This window comes from Pseudophryne corroboree (assembly GCF_028390025.1).
Source record: "Pseudophryne corroboree isolate aPseCor3 chromosome 3 unlocalized genomic scaffold, aPseCor3.hap2 SUPER_3_unloc_49, whole genome shotgun sequence".
Classification (NCBI taxonomy): Eukaryota; Metazoa; Chordata; class Amphibia; order Anura; family Myobatrachidae; genus Pseudophryne; species Pseudophryne corroboree.
The window spans coordinates 985,738-994,000 of NW_026967540.1; positions in this window are offsets into that span (position 1 = coordinate 985,738).

The following is an 8,263-nucleotide window of genomic DNA, read 5'->3' on the forward strand; positions in this document are numbered from 1 at the left end:
ACTTATACACACTGCGCCAGGTAGAACCTCCTATACACACTGCGCCAGGTAGAACCACTTATACACACTGCGCCAGGTAGAACCTCCTATACACACTGTGCCAGGTAGAACCTCCTATACACACTGTGCCAGGTAGAACCTCCTATACATACTGCACCATACAGAACCTCCTATACACACTGTGCCAGGTAGAACCTCCTATACACACTGCACCAGGTAGAACCACTTATACACACTGTGCCAGGTAGAACCTCCTATACACACTGCGCCATACAGAACCTCCTATACACACTGCACCATACAGAACCTCCTATACACACTGCGCCAGGTAGAACCTCCTATACACACTGCACCATACAGAACCTCCTATACACACTGCGCCAGGTAGAACCTCCTATACACACTGCGCCAGGTAGAACCTCCTATACACACTGCGCCAGGTAGAATTTCCTATACACACTGCGCCAAGTAGAACCACTTATACACACTGCGCCAGGTAGAACCACTTATACACACTGCGCCAGGTAGAACCTCCTATACACACTGCACCAGGTAGAACCACTTATACACACTGTGCCAGGTAGAACCTCCTATACACACTGTGCCAGGTAGAACCTCCTATACACACTGCGCCAGGTAGAACCTCCTATACACACTGCACCATACAGAACCTCCTATACACACTGCGCCAGGTAGAACCTCCTATACACACTGCACCATACAGAACCTCCTATACACACTGCGCCAGGTAGAACCTCCTATACACACTGCACCATACAGAACCTCCTATACACACTGCGCCAGGTAGAACCTCCTATACACACTGCGCCAGGTAGAACCTCCTATACACACTGCGCCAGGTAGAACCTCCTATACATACTGCACCATATAGAACCTCCTATACACACTGCGCCAGGTAGAACCTCCTATACACACTGCGCCAGGTAGAACCACTTATACACACTGCGCCAGGTAGAACCTCCTATACACACTGCGCCAGGTAGAACCACTTATACACACTGCGCCAGGTAGAACCTCCTATACACACTGCGCCAGGTAGAACCACTTATACACACTGCGCCAGGTAGAACCTCCTATACACACTGTGCCAGGTAGAACCTCCTATACACACTGTGCCAGGTAGAACCACTTATGCACACTGTGCCAGGTAGAACCTCCTATACACACTGCGCCAGGTAGAACCTCCTATACACACTGCACCATACAGAACCTCCTATACACACTGCACCAGGGAGAACCTCCTATACACACTGCACGATACAGAACCTCCTATACACACTGCGCCAGGTAGAACCTCCTATACACACTGCGCCAGGTAGAACCTCCTATACACACTGCACCATACAGAACCTCCTATACACACTGCGCCAGGTAGAACCACTTATGCACACTGCGCCAGGTAGAACCTCCTATACACACTGCGCCAGGTAGAACCTCCTATACACACTGCACCATACAGAACCTCCTATACACACTGCACCAGGTAGAACCTCCTATACACACTGCACGATACAGAACCTCCTATACACACTGCGCCAGGTAGAACCTCCTATACACACTGCGCCAGGTAGAACCTCCTATACACACTGCGCCAGGTAGAACCTCCTATACATACTGCACCATATAGAACCTCCTATACACACTGCACCATATAGAACCTCCTATACACACTGCACCAGGTAGAACCTCCTATACACACTGCGCCAGGTAGAACCTCCTATACACACTGCGCCAGGTAGAACCTCCTATACACACTGCGCCAAGTAGAACCTCCTATACACACTGCGCCAGGTAGAACCTCCTATACACACTGCGCCAAGTAGAACCTCCTATACACACTGCGCCAGGTAGAACCTCCTATACACACTGCACCATACAGAACCTCCTATACACACTGCGCCAGGTAGAACCTCCTATACACACTGCGCCAGGTAGAACCACTTATACACACTGCGCCAGGTAGAACCTCCTATACACACTGCGCCAGGTAGAACCTCCTATACATACTGCACCATATAGAACCTCCTATACACACTGCGCCAGGTAGAACCTCCTATACACACTGCGCCAGGTAGAACCTCCTATACACACTGCGCCAAGTAGAACCTCCTATACACACTGCGCCAGGTAGAACCTCCTATACACACTGCGCCAAGTAGAACCTCCTATACACACTGCGCCAGGTAGAACCTCCTATACACACTGCACCATACAGAACCTCCTATACACACTGCGCCAGGTAGAACCTCTTATACACACTGCGCCAGGTAGAACCACTTATACACACTGCGCCAGGTAGAACCTCCTATACACACTGCGCCAGGTAGAACCTCCTATACATACTGCACCATATAGAACCTCCTATACACACTGCGCCAGGTAGAACCTCCTATACACACTGCACCAGGTAGAGCACGTTATACATATTGCGCCAGATAGAGCACGGTATACACTTTGGACAAGGTAGAGCACTTATACACACAGGAATATGCTAATAAGAGATTAAACAAAAAAAAAGTTTTCCTTTATTTCTAGCCCATTCACTTGACCCCACTACAGAAGACATAATTCCAGTTGATAATGGAGTTATACGGCTTATATTGGGAGAAGACTGGCATATACCCATTATTAGGCAACCAATGACTTCACATCTGAACCTAAAAGTTCCAGAGGCTGACACTTAATGTATCATCACCGAGGCCGGCATATAATGCTGGGACTTATGGTCCCATGGTACGTTGTGATGGGACTTATGGTCCAATCACCCCTGCTGGCACATCATGCTGGGACTTTTGGTCCCCTCATACCCCCTAGCACGTCATGCTGGGACTTATGGTACCACATATCTTAATTGCTGTCCCTCCCAGGAGTCTAACGGAACATTCTTAGCAGACAGACAGGCGCGTCCCCTCATTGAGCAGAGGGCTCAGGGTCACTCACTTGCTGGTGAGTCCATCTCCGGCCCAGGTGAGCTGCTGCATAGAGAGACGATCATCCAGTACATAGCAGGTGCCCCCGGTGATCAGGTAATCCGCCATCATGAACCGTTTTCCAAATGGATTCAATACACACACACATACCATAACTGAGCATCTCTTGATTCCATGCTCACACCATATAAGTGAGCATTTCTGGAACACACTCACACACGCACACACACTCACTCACACACACACTTTCTCTCACTCTCACTGAATTTCTGGATTGCATACATACACGGGAGAGCTGTGACACGACTGGGCTCCTTCCTGTCCCGGCGGTTGCTAGGACGCTGTCATGGCAACGCGCCAGAAGACATGTGCCCGGGGAGCCGGGGGTTAACTCAGTTTGTTGTGACCAGCGCGGTCCCTATGTAAGGATAGGCGGCTGGCTCCACAGCCCCCAAGTGAATCCGGGTCCGGTGCACAGCAGAGCGGAGGGTGAGAGAAGGGAGGGAGATCACATGCTCCATGGTCTCCTCCCTTTCCTTTGCAGTTGGAGAGCAGAACTGATTGACGGCACAGGACAGCGCTGCTCATTGGTCAGAGCGCGTCCTGAGGGACCCTGCATTTTTTTATTTTTGAGTCCCCACCGGCAATTATGGGGTAAAATATGCGTTATAGCGCGTATTTGCGAACACTGCCAGTAGAGAGAGAGAGAGAGATTACAGATTTTAGTTAAGGTTGGGATAAGCACAGGAGACAAAGTTTTACTGACCTGTGAGGGTATAGGATCAAGAGGAGAGGTAGTGTAGTAGGAGGATGGAAAGAGTGTTGATACTTCATCTTCACTTGTGAGATCAAATGAAGAGAAAGTGCCAGAGGGTTCAGGTAGGGAATTGAGCAGGTCACTGGCTGAGGAAGAGCGTACCATTTCATCTCGGATTTTATCAATCTTATCCTTGAAGTAGAAGGCAAGCTCTTGTGCACTGATAGTAGCTAGTGGGGGAGGTGAGGGAGGGTAAAGAAGTGATTTATATGTATTAATAAGTCGCTTGGGGTTGGTGGCATGAGAAGAGATAAGAGATTGGAAATATGTTTGTTTGGCAGTGTCCAGGGCCTGATGATAGGAGTGGTAGGTGGTCTTATATGTGAGGAAGTCACTTGGATTCTGAGATTTACGCCACTGATGTTTTCCTTTACGTGACAGTTTTTGTAGGTGTCTTGTTGATTTAGAGTACCATGGTTGGCATCTAAGCCTACGTGGGGTGTGATGGGTAGCTGGAGCCACTTCATCAAGGGCACTCTCTAGGGTCTTGTGCAGGTGGGATACAGCAGTGTCAGGTGTGATAAATGTAGAGATTGGTGAGAGCAGTTGTTGCAGAGAAGTGGAAAGTTGTTGAAAATGTATATTGTTAGTATTTCTGCGGGTTAGAGGAGGCTTGCTAGGTTTTAGTGTCATAGAATTTAGAGTAATAGAAGAGATTGTGAAGGTGATCAGGTTGTGATCAGAGAGAGGGAAAGGAGTGTTAATGAATTCAGAAACTGAGCAGAGCCTGGTGAACACAAGATCAAGGCAGTGGCCTTCCTGGTGTGTAGAGTTGTCAGACCATTGGGTGAGGAGATTAGAGAGAGGAGTTTGGAGGCATGAACAGATAGTGGACTGTCAAGAGCTATATTGAAATTGACCATAGTGATGGTGGAGATGTCAGAGGATAAGATGTGTGGGAGCTAGGCGATTCTTCTAGAAATTGATGTTTGGGATGCCCAGGAGGGCGATAAATAGCTGCAACATGCAGAGAGAAGGGGGTGGGGAAATCCTGATAGAGTGAACTTCAAATGATGTGAATGCGAGTGATGGAACCTGAGGTAGAACAGTGTATGTGAAAAATTGGGACAGTAAGATTCCAACCCCACCACCTTTACTATTACCAGGCCTTGGGGGTGTGTGTGAAGTGGAAACCACCATGTGACAGTGCTGCAGGGGAGGCCGTGTCTGATTGTGTGAGCCAGGTTTCTGTTATAGTCAGCAGATTAAAGTTGTGATATATGAAGGGACCATGGATGGATGATAATTTGTTACAAACAGAGCGTGCATTCCATAAGCCACATTTTAGTGACTTGGAATGGGATGGGAGATACGTGATATTTATGAGGTTAGATGGATTTCTATGTTGTTTTGAGATAGCTGAGTGTGCGAGGGACAGGTGGTTGGGGCCTGGATTTGGTGATATGGCACCAGCTAATAAAAGCAGAAGAGTGAGATAAATATTGGTGGATGTTTGCGATTGTTTATTCTGGTGGCCAATTGTGGTTGTCAAAATACTTGTAGAGAAGTAAGTATAAAGCTCATGAGTGTTAAGAAGAGGGGAGTCGAGAATAGAAGCTGTAATGTGCACAGAGGGGTGAGTTTTAGGGTGAGTGTAGAATGTGTTAAATTTGGTGAGAATTCCATGAATTGAAATAAGAAACAGAAGTTTGATGAACATGTTGTGGTCATTTGTGAGATCATTTTGGGTTAAGTGGTGTAGGAATAAGTTGTTTAAGTTAGTTACCTTTCCTTGATGGTGCTCAATGTTTGTTCAACTGTTTTTGTAACGGTTCGGATAACACACTTCTTAATTCCACACTTAATAAATTCCACGCAAGCTACTCCCAGCAAGCTGACCCCTTGACATTACACAGTGACACCGGGGGACTTGTCTGGGTGATGACTGGAGAGGTGACTGCTGGGAATGGGGCATTATAGAGTAACACCTGGGGATGTGTCTGGGTGATGACTGGAGAGGTGACTGCTGGGAATGGGACATTATACAGTAACACCAGGGGATGTGTCTGGGTGACTGCTGGGAATGGGACATTATACAGTAACACCAGGGGACGTGTCTGGGTGATGACTGGAGAGGTGATTGCTGGGAATGGGACATTATACGGTAACACCAGGGGACGTGTCTGAGCGATGACTGGAGAGATGATTGCTGGGAATGGGACATTATACAGTAACACCGGGGGACGTGTCTGGGTGATGACTGGAGAGGTGACTACTGGGAATGGGGCATTATACAGTAACACCGGGGGACGTGTCTGGGTGATGACTGGACAGGTGACTGCTGGGAATGAGACATTATACAGTAACACCAGGTGACGTGTCTGGGTGATGACTGGAGAGGTGACTACTGGGAATGGGACATTATACAGTAACACCGGGGGACGTGTCTGGGTGATGACTGGAGAGGTGACTGCTGGGAATGAGACATTATACAGTAACACCGGGGGATGTGTCTGGGTGATGATTGGAGAGGTGACTGCTGGGAATGGGACATTATACAGTAACACCAGGTGACGTGTCTGGGTGATGACTGGAGAGGTGACTACTGGGAATGGGACATTATACAGTAACTCCGGGGGATGTGTCTGGTTGATGACTGGAGAGGTGACTGCTGGGAATGGGACATTATACAGTAACACCAGGGGACGTGTCTGGGTGATGACTGTATCACTGTGTGTGTCAGGTTCCTATAAGGTGTCAGGATGTCGCTGTCTATGTCTCCATGCAGGAGGGGGAGTATATAGAGGAACACAGGGATCTGTACAAGGACGTGATGATGGAGAATCACCGGCCCCTCACATTACTGGGTAAGAGGAGACTGTCGTGTATTGTACAGGGGAGAGCAGGTATGGGGGCCCCCTATATACACACATTATCTGATAATCACATATATACACTGTACTCAGTCACTGTGTGTCTCCTACAGATGGGCCCAGTAACAGAGATACCCCAGAGAGATGTCCCCATCCTCTCTATTCCCAGTACTGCAAAGAGGAGAATCACAGGATCCCACAGGAGGATCAGGTAGGTGGGGTTTAGGGTCTCGCCAATATACCAAAGTGACTGTCACTATATGATCTGTAGACGAGCTATGTGTCTTATACACTGATATTATACTGTTTCACCTCAGTTTAATCTAACACTATGCAAATGCCATTGTATTATTTTTTGGGTTATTTAGGAAGAACGTTTGTCTGATATAAAGGCAGAAGATATAGAGGGAGAAGAAGAGACGTATGTGACTGATATGAAGGCAGAAGATATAGAGGGAGAAGAAGAGACGTATGTGACTGATATAAAGGCAGAAGATACAGAGGGAGAAGAAGAGACGTATGTGACTGATATAAAGGCAGAAGATACAGAGGGAGAAGAAGAGACGTATGTGAGGGGTGATCAGCAGTGTAAGGAGGAGGAGATCCCTACAGATATCAGCACAGGTGAGTAATAAACACTTATTACAGAAGTCACATATTCTCATTGCTCAGTCACTACAGCAATCTCTTATCCTACACCCTCCTCCGCCATCAGCCCTGTTCTCAGTTGGGTGTTTCTAACACAAGGCTATCCATGACAAATATCACATGTAGAGAGTTATTACACACAACACTATAATGTTATTAAAAGTAACAAGCAGAAGTTTATTATTAGTGATTATATATAAATGTGTGTATATAATATAATTAGTATTGTTTTTTGTGGAGTGCCTAATTTATATGCATTTTGTTAGATGATGCAGGTATGAAATATTTCCTGCTATACAGTAGACCTGAGCTCACCAAATACAATTCGTATAAGATTCAGAAATACAATGAAATTTGATTCTAGAACTTCTAGTAAAACAGATTAAAAGCTTATCACAAGTACATATCTGTATAATCATAAGACAAGCGTTTTGCACTTGTTGTCACCCTTGCATGGGCGGGCTTGTTCTTATCCACTCCAATTCACTCTAAATCCAAATTGCGTGTCACTCAACGCGTTTCGTCAATAGTGACTTCTTCAGGGGTGTTTTCTGTTAAAGGCTTTATTCTCAAATATCAATTGTGTAGACTTGAAATAATTGTGTAACCTTCAGATAGTAATTGTGGACTTGTTCATGATGAACACATTCCTAATTACTTGTGAATAATAGTTCCTGCTCTGTGCAGTTCTGAGGTTATGACTTAGGGAATGTAATGGTCAGATCAAATATTGCTCAATCTAAGGTCTCCCAGTAGCCTTACTACATACATAAATGTGTCTTGCACTCACTATTTTAACTAACAATAATAATCAGTGGAGTTTTAGTTCATTGCATTTAAGCCTGCAGCCCCTGACAAGGGACCCCACTATACTGCAGGTACTACTCTATTGCCCAAAATAATTACCATAAAAACAGCTGTCACATTAGTGTTAAACTTTAGGTTTGCTCTCAGTGGCGGAACAGTGGCTGAAAGGCTTCTATTGGTTTTCAGAGCACCAGTCTGACGTGCCACCACATCTCACATGGCCCTCC